The sequence below is a fragment of the Eubalaena glacialis genome, chromosome 10 (genome assembly GCF_028564815.1).
Source record: "Eubalaena glacialis isolate mEubGla1 chromosome 10, mEubGla1.1.hap2.+ XY, whole genome shotgun sequence".
Classification (NCBI taxonomy): domain Eukaryota; kingdom Metazoa; phylum Chordata; class Mammalia; order Artiodactyla; family Balaenidae; genus Eubalaena; species Eubalaena glacialis.
Window position 1 is genome coordinate 46,052,148 of NC_083725.1, and position 20,361 is coordinate 46,072,508.

The following is a 20,361-nucleotide window of genomic DNA, read 5'->3' on the forward strand; positions in this document are numbered from 1 at the left end:
TCTCAGACAGCTTTAGAAAAAAAAAACTATGATGAATAAGAATTGCATATAAAACCATATGACAACACCGTCAGCACATGAGAATTCAGAAAATACCATAGTCCTCAAATTACCTATAAGTAGAATGATGTATACCCAATTACAACAGAGCTGCCAGTGGAAATGCTGCTGTTGTAAACTTGTGGGTGTAGAAAGTAGGGGAGGGGAAGTCTGAAGATACTTCGTGGAAAAGACAAGAGATCAGGTTACAGATGAAATGCAAACAAAACCATTTAAAGAAAGAGAAAGTCAGTGCTAAGATGAGTGAGGCATTTGCCAGTTCATAGCATTAAATACAGGGAAGACCTTGAAAGAAAGTGGGACTGAAAAAAGAAAACTCAGGGAACCATTGCTTTGAGAGGATAAAGGGATAAGTAAAGAAGGGATGTGCCCCTTGGAGATTTTTCAATGGAGGGGAAAAATAAAAATAAAATAAGGTGAGAAAAGTAAGGATCCTGCACAAATAAAAAAGACTCATCATAGAAACCCAAACCTCCCAGTCTCTATGAAATCACTATGAAAATCACTATGAAAATCAACCACTACAGAAATAAACCAAAAAATGCTCTTATCTAAGAACATTGCCCATGGAATGCCTAAAATTAGAAAAAAATAAATAAAAAAACAACAACAAAAAAGAGAAATTTTATACACAATTAAAAGGAGAAAAAAGTATTAGGAAATGATAATTGGAACAAGCTACAGAATTCCACTCCTCCAGTAACAATAACGCAGCAGAAGAAAACTATGATGTAGCACTCCAAACAGAATTAAATATTTTCAAACATTATTTGGCGTTATATAGTAAAAGTGAAATTAGAAATTTAGAAACTAAGAGCAGACATGGCTAATAAACTAGAAGAAGTAAGAGAGGTGATCAAAGCCACAAAAATTATTTATTAAAAAAAAGACAAAACCATCTCAGAAATAAGGAACATATATATATTATATATATATGTGTGTGTGTATATATATATATATGTATATATATATATATATATATATATGTTTTTTTTTTTTTTTTTTTTTTTTTTACTAAGGAATTGGTTCATGAATTTATGGAGGGTGAGAAGTCCAAGATCTGAAGTCAGCAAGCGGGAGACACAGAAGAACCAAAAACGTAGTCTAGTCTGAGTCCAAAGGCCTAAGAATTAGGAAAGCTAACTGTCCAAGTTCCAGTCTGAGTCCAAATCTGAAGGCAGAAGACCATCTTCCTAGCTCAGAGACAAAGACAAAGAATTTTTTCTCACTCAGCCTTTTATTCTATTCAGTCCCTCCAGGATTGGATGAGGCCCACCCACATTGATGAGGACAAACTGTTTACACAGTTAACTGAGTCAAATGTTAATCTCATTTAGAAACACCCTGTTAAAACAATAAATAACAGTTGTTCTATACATAACAGGTGGCTGCCAAATGTAATGGTTTTTGATGAAAAATAAAAACAATAATGAGTGGTTATGTAAGAAAATAAAGAGAATTAAAGGCACTATAAAATGTGAATACACAGAATGTGATGAGGATATCTGGATGAATATTCTTAAGGATTTTGGTAATGCAGTTATTGGTAAATCCTAAAAATTTGCAGAAGCAGACCACCCATACCTAATATGAGCACTTGTGCTGGCTGATTTGACCTTATAGAAGTCTCTCTACTACAAAGTAACCAGACCTTGCATTAGCCTGGGTTCCCCAGAGAAAAAGAACCACTCGGAGCAGTATACAGGGGCATACTTAAATATCATGTCCAGAGTGTCAGAATAATTGTTGCATTTTGATTCTCTTACCACAAAGAAGGAAGCACAGTGCCTGGTGATAGTGTTTGGATTCTGGATACAGCAAATTTCACATATAGACATTTTTGTTTTTCTGACCCGTATACTGGATGACGTGAAAAGCTGCCACCTTTAGTGTCAGAACAGAAAAAGATTCTAGAGTAGGTCCAGAGCATTTCTACTCCCACATCTTTGTGAATTAGCAGTGTGGTAGGATCACTCTTGGAAGCCATTAAAATACATGGGGTGGCCAACGATATTGTAATTATATCAGAAGTGACCGTGTACCAAATAAAATATCCCATAAACTTAATTGTTTCTTCAACTTATTTCCCCTTAGCCATATCCCCCAAATTATCTTAATGCCTCATCCTAGCTAACTCTGAGAAAAGTGTGATGTTGGAGAAGTCAGAATAAAAATAGTCAGAGTTTAAAGTATCTCACTTTTGGAAAGTTCATTAAAATATGTGTTTTAAAACACATTGCTAACACCCCTTCCAGGGCCTCAGACAGCATTCTTGCACGTTAGGGACCTTGAGGCTTAAGCTTCATTAACTTCCAGGAAAACCTACCTCTCTCATTGTGCCTTATTATTTGAAGCAATCTATTATCCTCTGAAATGATTTGGTTTGTTGTTTAAAGAAAGGAAAAAAATGACTTTGAGAACTTTTCCCTTTTATAAGATCCACAACTAATAAATTACAGTTCTCCTTCTGAAATCAATACTTTAATTAACTTTAATTTCATCTATTAATAATGTAGTTTGAGGCAGAGTACTTACTGGTCTCCCAGCAATGTATATTATATATTTATTAGTTTGGCATTTTATTTTGTTTAATTTGGCCCATCATCAGAAGCACAAATTAGTCAAATTTCATCAGGGCAAACAATTCATAGAGAATAAACATCACAAGCAAAACAAGTCTCAAAATAAATTAACAAAAAATAAAAATGTATCACAAACTCATATACAATGCACAGCACTGAGAAACATCAAATGGAATGAATACATGCCAACATTTTTGGCCCCAATAGGGAAATAACTAATGAAGTAGCATAGATAATAACATATATAACAGCATTCCAAATATGCTGACATAACAAATCCACAATAACTCCTGTCTATTTGAATGATAAAAGGAGCCTAAAATGAAACACAATTTGTATAGTACTTTTAGCAAAGTAGTAATAAATGAGATGACTATCACTCTGCATTTGAGGCAGCTACTATCTTCTGCATTCTAATAACTAAAAGGCAAAATAAGAAGCAGGTATTTTGGTGCACTAAACTTACAATTAATCTTACACACAGAAAATGTAATATAAACACCCAAATTACATCTCACTTGTCTCAGTCAACTAGAATCTACAATCTTGGCTACTTACCAATAATTTGGAAGATTGGTATATAAGAAAATAAAAGCGTACTTTGCCTCACATCTCTAAAAACAAAACAAAACAGAAGATGGTCTAGTAAAAACATATCCTTGCAGTAACTGTAGGACATATTTTCTTTACCATTGGCTGGCTGACAAATGTATTCTAACCTACTTTAGATAGACATGAAATTTCAGCAGATTGAATGGTATGTTTATGTATTTTTCTTGCTTCTATGTATATTTCTAAGAATTATTTTGGATCTAATTGTTGAGAAAAGATTCTTGCTTCTGACAAGTTAATGAGCTTTATTTCCTTGGACAATTTAAATTTGATATAGAATTATATTTTCCTTTCCTTTTAAACCAAGAGAAACAGCATCACATTTATGGACTAATTTTAGTATACTATTTTCACAATTTCCTGAATTAGAGCAGTAACTTCCTAAGTTGTTTCTCTGCATCTGCATTTCCTTATGAGAAAAGTGTTTCTTGCTACTCCTCATCCTTGACATTTGCACTTCCAGTTGTAAGAGTGCAGAGGGATCTCAGAATTCCAGGTTATCCCGATAAATGTGTCCTCTCTCCTAATAGTCACATTCCTATGCTTGAAGATCATCAAGACCAATTACTTTCTGATCAATGCTGTAGGAGTACTGCCAAGATTAGCATTTAAAGACCTTGTCACTGATTCCTGCAGTTGCTTGGAGGGTTGCCTGATCACCCTAAATCTGTTGGTATTGAACATGATCCTAGGAAGTTGATACTAAAATGTAATTTTGAAGCAAAACAAACTGTCAGATTTATAGCCTAATAAAGGACCCCATCACTGGTCAAATTTTGGTAGTAATTGTCCTTGGCATGCTATGGAGATGCAATTGTTAAAATTCTGCCAATGGTGAATTGAGATGAGATAGATGTGGAAGACAAGGTGTGTTCAGGGAAATTTCAACCATTTGGGAGGTTCAATAGAAGCAGTAATTATAAAGAATATGGAATTGGTGACACTTGCTGGATGTTATTGATTCATTGCAGAAAGGTTATGAGTGATTAATAAGCCATAAAGTCTGGTAAACAACATATAAAGGAGTCTTACCTCCTATAGCTACAGACGAGAAAAAACTATTATAAAGGTGGTAGAGCTCCAGCAAAGATTAAATTCTCAACCCCAGAAAATGCATTATGCCAAGACCATAAACCTGATTAAGAACTGCTTAGATTCTTAGAATCAATATGGGCACATATGGCTTCATGCACTTAAATTCTGAATTCCCAGGTTTAGTCAAAACACTTTGGCCATGCAGAAATTGCTTCTCCCTGTTTAAAATAATACACTCTGTTGCTTGAAGACCATACAGAAGTCCCTTCCTTGCAAGAAAACACATGACTCCTCATGATAATACCACTCCCTCTTGGCCATCAGACTGAGGCAGGAGATAGATGGGCTCCAGGCTAGGCATTTACAACTGGCCTCCTGTTTACATTTCTTGGGGCAGGAAAAAGATGGGCTTCATGCCGGACACTTACAATTAGCCTCCTGTGTGCATTTCCTGAGATAGGAGATAGGTGGGTTCCAGGTTAGATATTTACAACCAGCCTCTTGTTTGCCCTTCGAAATAGAAATAACAACAGAAACAGGGTAAATAGCCAGGCTTTGTCTCCTGAGGACACTTTAAATAACAGTCATGGCAGGAAGAGTGAGGAGCTAAACCCTGTTGGAGTAAAAGATCAAGAGGTCACATATTTCCCATCCTTGGGGCAAGGGAGACACTGCACATGTGCACAAAGGTTCCTTGGAGGTCAAAAAAGGAGGGATTACCACCCTATAATATGTGATGCCACCCCCCCTCCCCCACCCATAGCCCTCTGGGTTGGAATCCATCTTGGAAAAATTCCCTCACGTATGTTGGGGAGGGTCCTAGGGGAGGTCGGGTGTGGAAAAAGAAACCAGATAATTGGCCAAAAGTAAACAAAGACCCGGAAGAACTGCCCTATATAAATGATTTAACTGCCTCTTTACTGCACTCTTCCTCACTAGGGGCACATCTCTGCCTTGCTTCTGTCTTAACTAAACTGTTTCTCTGTGTGCTCTCCCACTTGTTGTGGTGCTGTGTCTCTAATAATAAACTTTGTACCTGTTTTTACAAATTTCACCTCCTTGAGAAATGCATTTTTCAATGGGGGCAAAAGCCAGGGAAAATTTGCTTATAGCCTCTAGCCCTTGCTGGTCTAGTGGCTAGGATTCCTGGTTTTCATTCAGGATACCCAGGTTCAATTCCTGGGCAGGGAACTAAGATCTCACTTCAAGCCACCACTCACTGCCACTGCCTCTCTGAGATCAAGGCTAATAACTAGAGTCAGGTCACAACATAACCCTGCTGAGAAAGTGAAAGATATCCTAAGTTTGTAAGGGGCCTTTCAACTGAAAACAAAATGCACGACCTAAAAGCTGAGAATTATGTTTTACTCGGTGGACTTTCTGCATACTCAAGCCCATGAGGCAGCCTCTCAGTAGCTCTGCGGGACAGCTCCAAAGAGGTAAGGGAGGAGCCAGGGTACATAGGAATTTTTGCAACCAAAACCAGGTAGTTGGAACACGGAAAGATTACTGTTAATTAAAGAAAAGCAGACACCTCTGGTTAATAAATTTAGCACTTTTCTATGTGTGGGAAGATGCAAGAGTCTGGGCTCATTGAAATCTTCCCTTTGATATGCACCTTAACTATCTAGGGCCAGTAACCAGTTCTTCTCATCCTGAATCCCCTCAGGGTGCACCACTGGGGGCAGCTGCAGTGGCTGATGGGTTGATGGCTGCTACATCCTTTGTTTACTGATATGGCAGGCGACATTTTTGTCCATAGACTCTACACCAAAAGAACAGTAGGCCCTAGTACTTAGAGCTCTAGAGTGAAGGAGAGGCTGGATCACTACATGGAAGAGAAGTACAACACCCTAGCAAGAATATATAATAATGATTAATCTGGTTCTTCCTCAAAGGACTTATAGCTGTTTAACTATTTAACTATAATCCAGGAAAGAAGATTACCCAAACATTGCAAAAACTGTTAGATGCAGGAAGTGGGTTGACACTGTTACTTGGAAAAGGTAATAATTGTTACCTGACAATTCAATTATAATGAATTGTCATTATAGCCATCCTTCCCATTAAGATAGCCAGAGGTCATTGCCAAAGGCATACAGACCACATGATAAATGAAGCCCTAGAACAGGTATGGCTCACAGGGGCTGATAGGTGTAATAGGTCTGCAGAACTACTTGATGGTGATTTCCTTGCTATCCATATGTATAATTCTTGGTGGTTTTTATCGCTGTTCATTTGCAGAAACCCCACATTGCTTCCTTAATCTGTGAGGTAAGAGATCCTATGGAAAAAGCCAAGTGCAAGCCTCAGAAACTAACCTTCTTCTCACGAAGACAATAAATCAAGAGCACTATAGTATCCTGGAAGGAATGGCAGGGATTAAAGCCACTTTTTAGGCCTAATGGATGCTGAAATTATAGCCTTATTTCATTTGCTTTCATTCAATAGTCTGGCACCTACAAAAGTCAGATATATCCTTACAGATATCAAAGTGCAGTATCACAAACTCAAACAAATAGCAGTCTCAATTACAGTACCTGCCCCAGTTGTGTTATACCAACTAGAGAATATTAACACAGATTCCTATAGTTTGTATACAGTCATTAATTGGGAAAATGTGTCCTTTTTCATTGCAATCAAGTGATTGAGAAGAAGCGGAAGCAGTTTGCGTCTGCATGGTGTATTGGTTTTCTGGGACTGCTTTAACAAATTACCACAAACTCGGTGACTTAAAACAGAAACTTATTCTCTCACAGTTCTGGAAGACTGAAGTCTGAAATGAAGGTGTCAGCAGGGTTGGTCCTTTCTGAAGTCTCTGAGGGAGAATCAGTTCCATGACTCTCTCCTAGATTTTGGTGTTTGCCGCAGTGCCTGCCATTCCCCGGCTTGTAGATGCGGTCACTCCTCTACAGCCTTGGTATTCACGTGGAGTTCCTGTCTCTGCTTTCTGTTTTTGTAATCATTGCAGTCGTTGGATTAGAGCCCACTCTAATCCACTTATGACCTCATTTTAACTGACTAATTACATCTACAAAGATTCTATTTTCAAACAAGGTAACATTCTGATGTTCTGGGTAGACATGAATTTTAGGGGGGCATATTCAACCTGGTACCCTTGGTATTGTCCACAGTACACATGTGCAGTCCTACCCTCTGTAAAATTCTAGCACTAAGGGAAATTCAACCAGTTAGACCTTCTACACACATCCATTGGTTGACTATATGGGTAACATAATTTGCTGGATGATAACATCTGGTTATATGAGCAAGAAATAGCAAGCATATTGGAGTCTTTTGAAATACATATGTGCTTCATAGGGTAGGAACTAAGCTCTATGACATTTTGGGGGGCATCTACCACTTCAACTAAATTTTTAGGTTTTATTTATTTTTAAAATTGAAGTATAATTGATTTACAACATCATATTAGTTTCAGGTGTAGAACATAGCAACTCAATATTTTTATAGATTACACTCCATTTAAAGTCACCACAAAATAATGGCTATATTCCCCTGTGCTGTACAATAAACAGCAATAATAAAATACATCCCTATAGCTTATCCATTTTGTACATAGTAGTTTGTACCTCTCAGTCACCTACCCCCATCCTAACTCCTTCCCCCCCCCCCCACCCCACTGGCAACCACTACTCTGTTTTCTATACCTGTGAGTCTGTTTCTGTTTTGCTGTATTCATTATGTTTTTAGATTCCACCTATAAGTGATAACATACAGTATTTTTCTTTCTCTGTCTGACTGATTTTGTTAAGCATAGTACCCGCTAGACCCAACCATGTTGTTTCAAATGGCAGAATTTCATTCTTTTTTATGGCTGAGTATTATTTCCATTATATACATTTGTTGATGGATGCTTAGGTTGCTTCCATATCTTGGCTACTGTAAATAATGCAGCTGTGAACATTGGAGTGCATGTCTCTTTTGAACTCCTGTTTTCCTTTTCTTCAAGTATATACCCAAGAATTGCTGGATCATATGCTAGTTCTATTTTTATTTTTTAAGGAACCTCCATACTATTTTCCATAGTGGCTGCACTGATCTACATTCCCATCAACAGTGTACTAGGGTTCTCTTTCCTCCACATCTTCATCAATGTTTATTGTTTATAGACTTTTTGATAATAGCCTTTTTGACAGGTGTGAGGTGATATCTCATTGTGGATTTGATTTGCATTTCTCTGATAATTAACAATGTTAAGCATCTTTTCATGTGCTTATTGGCCATCAGTATGTCCTCTTTGGAAAAATATCTATTCAGGCCCTTTGCCCATTTTTTAATTGGGTTGTTTGCTTTTTTGATATTGAGTTGTATACATTTTTAGTCATGTGAGTAATGGGGAATGCAGAAACATTGTATCTAAAGAAACACAGTAACAACAACAAAACCTAATTATTGCATTTCTCAGTCCCTACCAATAAGATATAAGAAAATGCCATCTTGAACTTTTTGGATTCTGAAGGTGGTACATTCCACACTTGGCTGGGCACTTTTAACCTATGTGTCAAGTTGTATGGAAATTTTTCAGTTTTTAAAAAGGCCTGGAAGAGAAACATTTCTACTGCAGACCAGTCAGTGGTGCAAGTAGCCATTCCATTAGGCAGTAATCACCTTTCAGACACTGTGACTCTAAAATTATGTGTGGTGAATATTCATGTTATATGAAGCTCATAGCAACACAAAAATAAGAGAATCAAAAGGGAGACACCTAGGCTTTTAAAGAAGCAGAAGAAGAATAGAAGCTCTTGTGGTAGGACAGAAATACAGATAAAGAGCACGAAGAGTGTCATAGGACAGGTTTTCTGGCAAATAAATTCTCAGGCAGAAATTGAATACAGCAGGCTTACTGGGGAGGACTCTAGGGAAACTAGTCTATAAGGAGTGAGGATTGGGCAGGAAGGTAGTTGAATTGCTATACACTTAGAACAGAGCCCAGTTGATCTTACAGGGAGCTCTGGAGCTGGGATATTCCTTCAAATCATCTTAAATTGAGGCATGTTACCAAACTCAGGTTCGGCTGCTCACCACTTGAAAGACAATACTTGAGAGACAAGTACTGGTTGGAAAAGGAAAGGTTGCTTTATTTGGGAGGCCATCAACCTGGGGAGTAGACAAATTCCTGTCCCAGAACCAACTCCAAAGATTCCCCATCAGCTCAGCCAAATGTTCTTAAGATGGCACTGCTGCTAAACACGCTCCCATCCAGTTTTCTTTTCTTCCCTTTTTTCTTCACATGTTTCAGAGCTGCATGGTGATGTGATCATTCTCTCAGCCTCCCCAAGGTCCCTCCATATTTCCAATCACAGACATTTCCTATAATAACTGTCTTGCATGTCCATCTGTACTAACACACCCTCCCATTTATATCACTGTTTCTAATAGTCCAATTAAAAGTTTTTATCTTACTAGGACTTACAATTTATTGACTTCATAACCAAACCCCTCACTTCCATTCTTATCCAGTTTCCACTATCCTTGTTTATATTCACTCCCTTGCATAATCTTCAAATTATTTTCTCTTCTTTATATAAACTCATTCTCTGGATTATGTCATCCCCCAGCCCATGGCTTTAAATACCATGCCTCTGCATATGTATACCAAACTTATACTACTACCTGCTTCATCCATCCTTGTGAATCCAATACCATTGAATGAATTTCCATTTTAATATCTAATAGGCAGATCAAATTTAACCTGTTCAAAATTGAACTCCTGATCCAGCTGCCAACCTGATTCCTTTACAATTTTTCTGATTTTAGTAATTAGAAAATTAATTTGTACAGCTGTCTGGATTAAAATTCCTTTTTCTTTCATATCCTGAATATTCCAAATCTGACCAGTTCTCAACCTCTTCACTGTTATGCACCAGTCCAAGACCCAATAATTTCTTACCTGCATTACTATAATCACTTCCTAATTATCTCCTGTGTTCTACTCTTGCTTTCCTATAATATGTTCTCATCACTGTAGCCAGAATGATCCTCTAGGAATGGAAGTCAGACATCGCCTCTGCTTAAAACATCCTCAAGGATTTTCCTCTCACTTAAGAGATTAAGTCCTTGAAATAATCTGTGACCTTACGGGGCCAGCCTCTCTGACTAGATCTACTAGTCTCCCCTCCTTCATTCACTCCTATAACACTGGCCTCCTTGCTACTACTGAAACACACCAGGCATACTCTTTCTTTAGATCTTTGTACTTGCTACTTCCTCTGAATATAATGCTTTTTCTTTAAATACTCATATTGCTACCTCCCTATCTTCATTAAAGATTTGCTTAAATCTTACCTTCAATATTTCCTGACAATTGTCCTAAAAATTGCTCCTCCTCAATCCCTCTGGTATTCACTGTGTCCCATTCTTTCTTTACATTTTCTCTATAGTACTTAGTTCTACCATTCTCTTTTACTTATTTATTTAGTTAATTATCTGCCTCAATTTTGCTAGAATTTCTAGTTTTCTTCAAATATTCTAAATTCCTTCTGAATTTTGTCAACTCGTTATATCGAGTACTGAGAGAAAATGGATCTTTTTATTTCTTTGCTTAGTTGTCAACTTTTACTTCATATATTTTGAAGTTGTTATGAGACGTACCCATATTAAGCCTGTTCTAGTGTCTAGATAAATTAACTATTTTATCATTATGAGTTATTTTTTTTATCTTTGATACTCACCACTGTCTTGAAGTCCACTTTATCCAATATTAATAGAGCCATTCAACTTTCTTATTTTTTATATTTGCATGGTAATATCTTCCATTTTTTTGTTTTCAACTTGTGTATATCTCTGTATTTAACATGCAACTTTTGTAGCCATCATATTTTCGAGATCTTGTATTTTCCTGTATCTGATAATCTCTATCTTTTAGTTGCAATGGTTATTCTATTTACATTTAATGCAGTTAGAAATATATTTAAGTTTAAATCTAACATCTTGTAATCTGTTTTCTATTTTCCCCAAATAATCTTTAAAATGTCATTGCTTTGCTGCCTTCTTTTTCTGCCTTTCTTTTTAATTTTTTTCTAAGTTAATTATCAATTAAAAAAATTTATTCTAACCCCACTATTCTCTTTGCAGCTTACAATTTTGTCCTTTTTGAAATGGTTGCTCTAATATTTTATTTAATATAAATACAAAAAAAAATTTTAGCAATAGTAATCCCTTTTTTTCCAGATTCATCAGTTGTTTACATTTTGTCTTATTTGCTTTCTATTTTTTTCTCTCAATTTTTTCTATTACTCCTTTTCCATTTGTCAATAATCAGTAATTTGCAGGGAGATACATTAGTATTATGTAAATATTTCATTCTTTATCAAAATTTCAACCACAAGTTTTAGCATTTATTAATAATATTTTAACTCCATCATTTATTCCTTAAATTTTAGTTTTATTTTTCCTCCATCTATTTATAGATTCATGTACTTATTTATATCACTACAGAGTTTTATTTTGTTCAACAAGTTAAAATCCATTGCCATCATTGTTATTTTGATGCTCAAATTGTTCCAGATGTGGGCAACAGGAAGCACTTCAGTCTGACTCCTGTGTACTTCTGATACATGCCCATCATTCTATGAGCACTTCCTTATTTATGTTACAACAGTTTGTTCCAGATACATCTTATTCATTCATTGGCCCAGGCATGAAATCAGCCTTCTCTTCAAGGAATTTTGGTTCCTTTTCAAGAAAAATTATATTTAGAAACCAAGATATTGGTTCTGGGTACGTTCTTTACTGGTGGCATGACATTGATTCCAAAGCCTCTAGAAAATAAAGATAGACAGTTAGAAACAGACAGATTAAGGTATATAGATATGTATACAAGTTTCTTTGTCAAAAACTCTGATTTCTTGCTAATATCTCCAATTCCATTTCAACATCAAAACGTAAATTCTAGTCTTCTTCTTTTCATAATTATAATACTCCTTTCCAGCAGTGAGAAAAATGATTAACTTTAACCTCATACATTTGCTCATTTATTCAAACATAGAAAATACAGAAATTAACTTGCCAATTTATCTCATATACCACTGGAATAAGCAAATCTAATAACTAGAGTTCAATATTTGTTTAAAAATTTAAGTTACATTTTACTTATAGTATAATTTGAAGTAAAAAAGACTGATCTATCAGTAACAGCTCTGAATCCAGTTTTATGAGCATAGACAATCTAGTTGTTTGAGAAAGTCTCAGTTTCCTCAACTAAAATTTATCTACCAACAACACCTATCTTTTTTACAATTGCTCTAATGTAAACTGAAGATGATATTAATAATCAAAGAAGCAACAAAATACCCCTCTGAATGTTTCAAAGGCAGTTCATTTTTGCCTTTTCTTGGTAGTACATTCAAGGAAGTCTCTTCACAGATGGGGTATTATCTGTGTGGCTAGGTTACTTTAGTTTCTTACTTTTATTTGATGTCTCATGTGGACACAAACTTATAGAACATTTAAGAAAAATACTATTGGAAATATTTCTTTGACATCACAGGAGGAGTTGGAAAAAGAAATAACTTCTATTCTTATCAATCTCTGAAAGCCTACATTAATTTCTGTCTTTCAGCAGGTCAGTGACCACCTTCACTAAGTAGTTTAGTGATGAAGAGGACACCAAGAAAACAAAGAAGTGAATGATCAATGTTACTGCAGGGCACTTGAAGAAGATAAGTAGTAAAACATCCCACTGTGTATAAAAGGAATAGATGACAAGCAGAAATTAAGACGTGAAAGCTTCAGGGAAAAAACAGACAAATTCTAAAAGGAGAAAAACAAACAAAAAAACCCTAGCTTTTATTTATTTATTTTTATTTTTATAAATTTATTTATTTATTTGTTTTTATTTTTGGCTGCGTTGGATCTTCGTTGCTGCACGCGGGCTTTCTCTACTTGCGGCGAGCAGGGGCTACTCTTCACTGTGGTGCGTGGGCCTCTCACAGCCATGGCCTCTCTTCTTGCAGAGCATGGGCTCTAGGTGAATGGGCTTCAGTAGTTGTGGCACGCGGGCTCAGTAGTTGTGGCTCGTGGGATCTAGAGTGCAGGCTTAGCAGCTGTGGTGCACGACCCTAGCTGCTTCACTGCATGTGGCGTCCTCTTGTGCCAGGGATCGAACCCGTGCCCCCTACATCGGCAGGTGGATTCTTAAGCACGGTGTCACCAGGGAAGCCCCAAACTTTAAAATAAATACTATCAATGAAAACTGAAATCTTTCATTGATGGGTAGAATGTGTTTTATGACCATGCTTCTGAATAATCAATACTATTATTTCCTCCAGTGTATGCTACCTAAATGGATATTTTATAGTATATTTCATACAGATAGATTTTTTAAAATTCTATTTAAAACTTGTCAATATTTCAAGTACATTTTTGCTTACCAAATTTTTAAATGCAATTAAAATTATTTTTTCAACATTATAATTACACACAATTATACATTTAAATTTTCAAATGCTAAATGCAAATGTTACTCTTTTCAGAATAAATAATAAAATAAATATTCAACATGATTTATGATAGTTGTCATGGCCAAGATATTATATATTTTAATCAATTAAAGTAGTTTTATTTTCACATATTATTTCAATCATTGTGAGCTTTTAAAGAAAATTGTAATAAGTGTCTGTTCACTGTCCTAAGTCTACAATTGGAAAATAAATGTATATTAGTAATTTCCTTTCTTTGGTAGCTAATATGATTTCACTAAAAAGAAGCACTGGTAAGGCTGAGGCAGAGGAGAGGTTGAAACTCTATATCCAAAATAGAAATAGGAAAAATAATAATCTCTCTTTCGATTACCATAGAAGAAAGTAGATTGCTGACAGTTCCCTTTTTTTCCCCATAACCCTATCAATGTTTCCCTTTCTTTCCCCAGATACATAATCATTGTCTAACCTACAAAAAGTGTCTCCTTTTGAAAATATAATGGCCATCTAAGATTTTATTCCTAATCAAAATAAAATGATTGTGTAATGCCATTAGTTTACTAATCTTCCTCCTTCTTTTTCTTTGTCTATACCTCTATGCTAACAGACTAACTAGAAATGAGTTGATACTATAGCTCTACTGTAATAGATACACAAATAAGAAATAGAAGAATAAGGATACTAAAATAGGAAAGAAGTTGGAAAATCTTTATATTTGAGACTAGGAATAAAAGACCAACAACAACCTTCTGTAGTCATAATATATGTCAGTAATTTATACATACCTACAATATCTCAAATTATGAAATAGGCTTCCTTTTTCTCAAAAATCTAATTTTAAAAATTTATATTTCTGTTTCTCCACCACAATATTCTCTCCTGACTTCTTTCCCATGCTTGTTATTGACATTTTCTTTGTCTTTTATTACATCAAAAGAAGTACATGTTTGAGTGTGTGTGTGTGTGTCTGTGTGTGTTGAGAAATGATCAAGACGGACCTTAAAATATGTAGACAATAGGTTAGATAAATTGGAAAAAAATAAATACCAGGGATAATTTAGAAAGACATTTTAATAGTTGAGGAAAAGAAATGAAGGCTGATTTAGTAGTAGAGAAGATTATAGAAATCATCACAGTGAAAAATAATACTAAGGTTGAATTAAGATTTTGAAACTGAAAGTGGGAGTCAAAAGGAAAGGAGGAATAAAAATTAAAGATAATTCAGGAAAAGAAACTGAGTAAAGAAAGCAGAGGGGCAAAAGGTGCTGATTTTATCTTTATGGATCAGAGTTGTAAATGATAGTTTCATCACTCTCGACTTTTGTTTTTTACTTTGATCCATCTTGTCTACTCTAAGCCTTATCATCTGTAAAATGTTGATAAAATATCTACCTAACAAGGTTGGTTGCAGTAGGGATTATATGAGCTAATGTTCCTAAAGCATGTATTAAAGCATCTATTGATTAATCAGTATTCAATAGATGGTAGTTATAAGATTCCCAAATATTCCTGTCAAAAATTAGTAATTTTTAAGGCAAACATAAATTTCCAGAAAGATAATGACTTGTTCATATCTGGGTAATACCTTATTCATTTCTTTCATCCTGAATAATGTGAGTTGACTTAAAAGAAGTTAGAGCTTTCAATATACCTTAATATCCTATTAATAGTTTATAACAGTCATGTTATTTCATTTTCAGACCATAGGTTACAAGTTCTTAAAGTGTGTTATTGTGGATATTTTTAAACTAACTTTTAAGCGGGCCTAATGCATAATCCAAACAAAAACAATTACCTCAGGAGAGAAGTATATACCTTGGACAACAAATGTTTACATTATTTTCATTTGTTTCAAGTAAAATTAAAACCTTTAAAACAGCTTTTGTATTATTAGATAACAAAGAACAAAGTAAAGATTCAGAGTGGATCCAAAGTAACTGAACCCAGCTTATCATTAATAACTATTAAATGATTTATTGAAAAGTAGTTAATGTGAACCACAAAGTGATGAAACAAAGGATGACCTTTCCAAATTTGGTAAAAGTGAAAATATCGAAGCAACTGTTGCCATGGATACTGTGCTCTTACAAGCCTGCTATTTCTCTGGTAGTTAAAAAGTTGCAATAGTCAAAGAAGAAACAGCACTTTAACTGTGACATTACCTTACTTTTGAAATTAAAGGTATCCACGTATCTTCCAAAGAAGACTAAATACATTGTTTTAATTGCTTTTCATCTGGGTAATTGAGGGTAATATAATAGGCCTAGAAACTGGCACCTGTCTCTTTCAGCAGGTAGACAGCAACTGAAATTTCCAAGCGCTATTTCTCCCTTTCACTACTGGCGGTATACGGCTTACCTATGGCATTTCAAACCTGGTTTCCAAAGAAATCAGAAAAGGTGTTTTTGTTTTGTTTTGTTTTGTTTTCTTGGCCCCAAAATTTCATATACAGAAAGTATAAAAAAGAAAAAAAAGTATATAAATGCTATGGATTTATTTATTTTTTTCTGTTCTCTCCTAAGAGAGTTCAGTTTATACAGATTTTTCTTGAATTGTATCATTTTTATTTAGAAACTTGCAATTGAAGTAAGTATTAGGTAGTATCTACCTTACTGCATTGGCTAGAACTTCCAGTGAAACACTGTATGAAAGTGAATATCCTTGCCTTGATCTTGATCTTAGCAGTAAAGTATCAAGTGTTTTACCATTAAATGTGATGCTAGTTCTAGTTTTTTTGTAGATGCCATTTATCAGGTTGAGGAAGTTGCTTCCTATTCCTAGGTTTCTTAAACTTTTGTATACAAAATAGATGTCGAATATTATCAAATGGTATTCTACGTCAATTCAGGTGACTGTAAATACATAGTCAAATTTTTAAAATTTTGTGATAGGTGATTTACTTTGATTTTTTAATGTTAAACAAAACTTGCAACCTGCAATAAACAACACTTGCTTATGATGCATTATAATTTTCCTATATTTTTGTATTCAATTTGCTGCTATTTTTTTTTTTTTAATATTTCTTATTGAAGTATAGTTGACTTACAATGATTCTGGTATACAGCAAAGTAATTCAGTTAGATATAGATATAGATAGGTATATATAGATATTCTTTTTCAGATTCCTTTCCACTATAGGTTATTACAAGATATTGAATATAGTTCCCTGTGTATATGGTAGGTCCTTGTTGTCTATCTATTTTATATATAGTAGTGTGTATCTGTTAATCCCCAATTCCCAATTTATCCCTCCCCTCCTTTCTCCTTTGGTAACCATAAGTTTGTTTTATATGTCTGTTAGTCTATTTCTCTTTTGTAAATAAGTTCATTTGCATCTTTTTATAGATCACACATATAAGGGATATCATATGATATTTCTTTCTCTGTCTGATTTACTTCACTAATGTGATAATCTCTAGGTCCAACCATGTTGCTGCAAATGTCATTATTTCATCCTTTCCTATGGCTGAGTAATATTCCATTGTATATATATACCACATCTTCTTTATCCATTCATCTGTCAGTGGACATTTAGGTTGCTTCTGTGTCTTGGCTATTGTAAATAATGCTGCTATGAACATTGGGGTGCATGTATCTTTTCAAATTAGAATTTTCATCTTTTCTGGGTATATGCCCAGGTATGAGATTGCCAGATCATATTGTAACTCTACTTATAGTTTTTAAGGAACCTCCGTATGCACCAGTTATTGAAGAGACTGTCTTTTCTCCATTGTATATTCTTGCTTCCTTTGTCATAGATTAATTGACCATAGGGTGTGGGTTTATTTCTGGACTTTCTATCCTGTTCTATTGATCTATGTATCTGTTTTTGTGCCAGTACCATACTGGTTTGATGACTGTAGCTTTGTAGTATAGTCTGACATCAGGGACCATGATTCTTCCAGCTCCATTCTTTTTTCTCAAAATGATTTTGGCTATTCAGGATCTACTGCGTTTCTATACAAATTTCAAAATTTTTATTCCAATTCTGTGAAAACTGCCATTGGTAGTTTAATAGGGATTGCATGGATTGCCTTGGGTAGTATGGTCATTTTAACAGTATTAATTCTTCCAACCCAAGAACAGGGTATATCTTTCCATCTGTTTGTGTCATATTCAATTTCTTTAATCAGCCTCTTGTAGTTTTCAGAGTACAGGTCTTTTGCCTCCTTAGGTAAGTTTATTCCTAGGTTTTTTAATTTGTTACCATTTTAGTAAACACTTTGCACGTGAGTTTATGAGGAATATTGGTCTTTTGTAGTCTTTTCTTTCTCCCTTTCTTTCTTTCTTTCTCTTTCTTTCTTTCTTTCTTTCTTTCTTTCTTTCTTTCTTTCTTTCTTTCTTTCTTTCTTTCTTTCTTCTTTCTTTCATGTGTTATATTGATTGGGTATTAAAGTGATGCTTACTTCACAGAATGAGTCGGGAAGTACTATATTCTCATATCTAGTACTATTTTCTGCATAATTAATATATAGTCAGATCTTTACCATCTCCTTTTTCTTGGAGGGATTTGTTTTTATATTTTGTTTTGTTTTTTGTTTGTTTGTTCTTAATGCAAAAATTGATCTCTAATATAAGCATGTGGTGCTATAAATTACCCTCTAACTACTGATTTAGTCCAGTCTCCCAATATGTTTTATTTCCATTTTTATTCAGTTCACAATATGTTTTTAATTTTCTTCTGATATTTACTTTGACCCTTGGCTTATTTAGAAGTGTGTTATTTTGTTTTGAAATATTTGGGAAATTTACAAATGATTGTCTGTTATTAACTTCTAATTCAATTCCATTGTGGTCAAGCGGCACACAGTGTATGACTGGAATTAGTTTCAATTTATTGAGACCTGTCTTATGGCCCACAATATTTTGTATATAGGAGACTTGCTGTAATTTTTATTTTATATTGGAGTATAGTTGATTTACAATGTTGTGTTAGTTTCAGGCATACAGCAAAGTGATTCAGTTATATATGCACATATATCCATTCTTTTTCAGATTTTTTCCTATATAGGTTATTACAGAATATTGGGTAGAGTTCCCTGTGCTATACAGTATGTCCTTGTTGATTATCTATTGTATATATGGTAGTGTGTATATATTAATCTCTATCTCCTAATTTATCCCCCCCCCCCACCTTTCCCTTTTGGTAAACATAAGTTTTGTTTGTTTGTTTGTTTTTAAATTTTTATTGTAGTATAGTTGATTTACAATATTGTGTTAGTTTCAGGTGTACAGCAAAGTGAATCAGTTATACATATACATATATCAACTGTTTTTTTTTTTTAATTATTTTCCCATATAGGCCATTACACAGTATTGAGTAGAGCTCCCTGTGCTATACAGGAGATTCTTATTAGTTATCTATTTTATGTATAGTAGTGCGTATATGTCAGTCTTAATCACCCAATTTATCCCTCCCCCCCATCCCCTGGTAACCATAAGTTTGTTTTCTATATCTGTGACCCTACTGCTCTTTTGTAAAGAAGTTCATTTGTACCCTTTTTTTAATTGATAGATTCCACATATAAGTGATATCATATATTTGTCTTTCTGTATCTGACTTACTTCACTCTGTATGACAATCGCTAAGTCATCCATATTGCTGCAAATGGCATTGTATTATTTTGTTATTTTTTATGGCTGAGTAATATTCAATTGTATATATGTACCACATCTTCTTTATCCATTCCTCTGTTGGTGGAAACTTAGGTTGCTTCCATGTCCTGGCTATTGTAAATGGTACTGCAGTGAACATTGAGGTGCATGTATCTTTTCGAATTATGCTTTTCCCCAGGTACACGCCCAGGAGTGGGATTTCTGAGTCATATAGTAGTTCTATTTTTAATTTTTTAAGGAACCTCCATACTCTTCTCCATAGTGGCTGCACCAATTTACATTCTCACCAGCAGTGTAGTAGGGTTCCCTTTTCTCCACACCCTCTCCAGCATTTATTGTTTGTAGAGTTTTTGATGATGACCATTCTGACCGGTGTGAGGTGATAACTCATTGTAGTTTTGATTTGCATTTCTCTAATGATTAGTGATGTTGAGCATCTTTTCATGTGCTTTTTGGCCATGTCTCTTCAATAAGTGGTGCTGGAAAAACTGGACAGCTACATAAAAAAGAATGAAATTAGAACACTCCCTAACACCATACAGAAAAATAAACTCAAAATGGATTAAAAGACCTAAATCTAAGGCCAGACACTATAAAACTCTTAGAGGAAAACATGGGCCGAACACTCTTTGAGGTGAATTGCATCAAGATCTTTTCTGATCCACCTCCTAGAGAAATGAAAATAAAAACAAAAATAAACAAATGGGATCTCATTAAACTTAAAAGCTTTTGCACAGCAAAGGAAACCATAAACAAAACAATAAAACAACCCTCAGAATGGGAGAAAATATTTGCAGATGAAGCAACTGACAAGGGATTAATCTCCAAAATATACAAACAGCTCATGCAGCTCAATATCAAAAAAACAAAACAAAACAAATAACCCAATCAAAAACTGGGCAAAAGATATAAATAGACATTTCTCCAAAGAAAACATACCATAAGTTTGTTTTTGAAGACTGTGAGTCTCTTTCTGTTTTGTAAATAAGTTCATTTGTATCATTTTTTAGAATCCA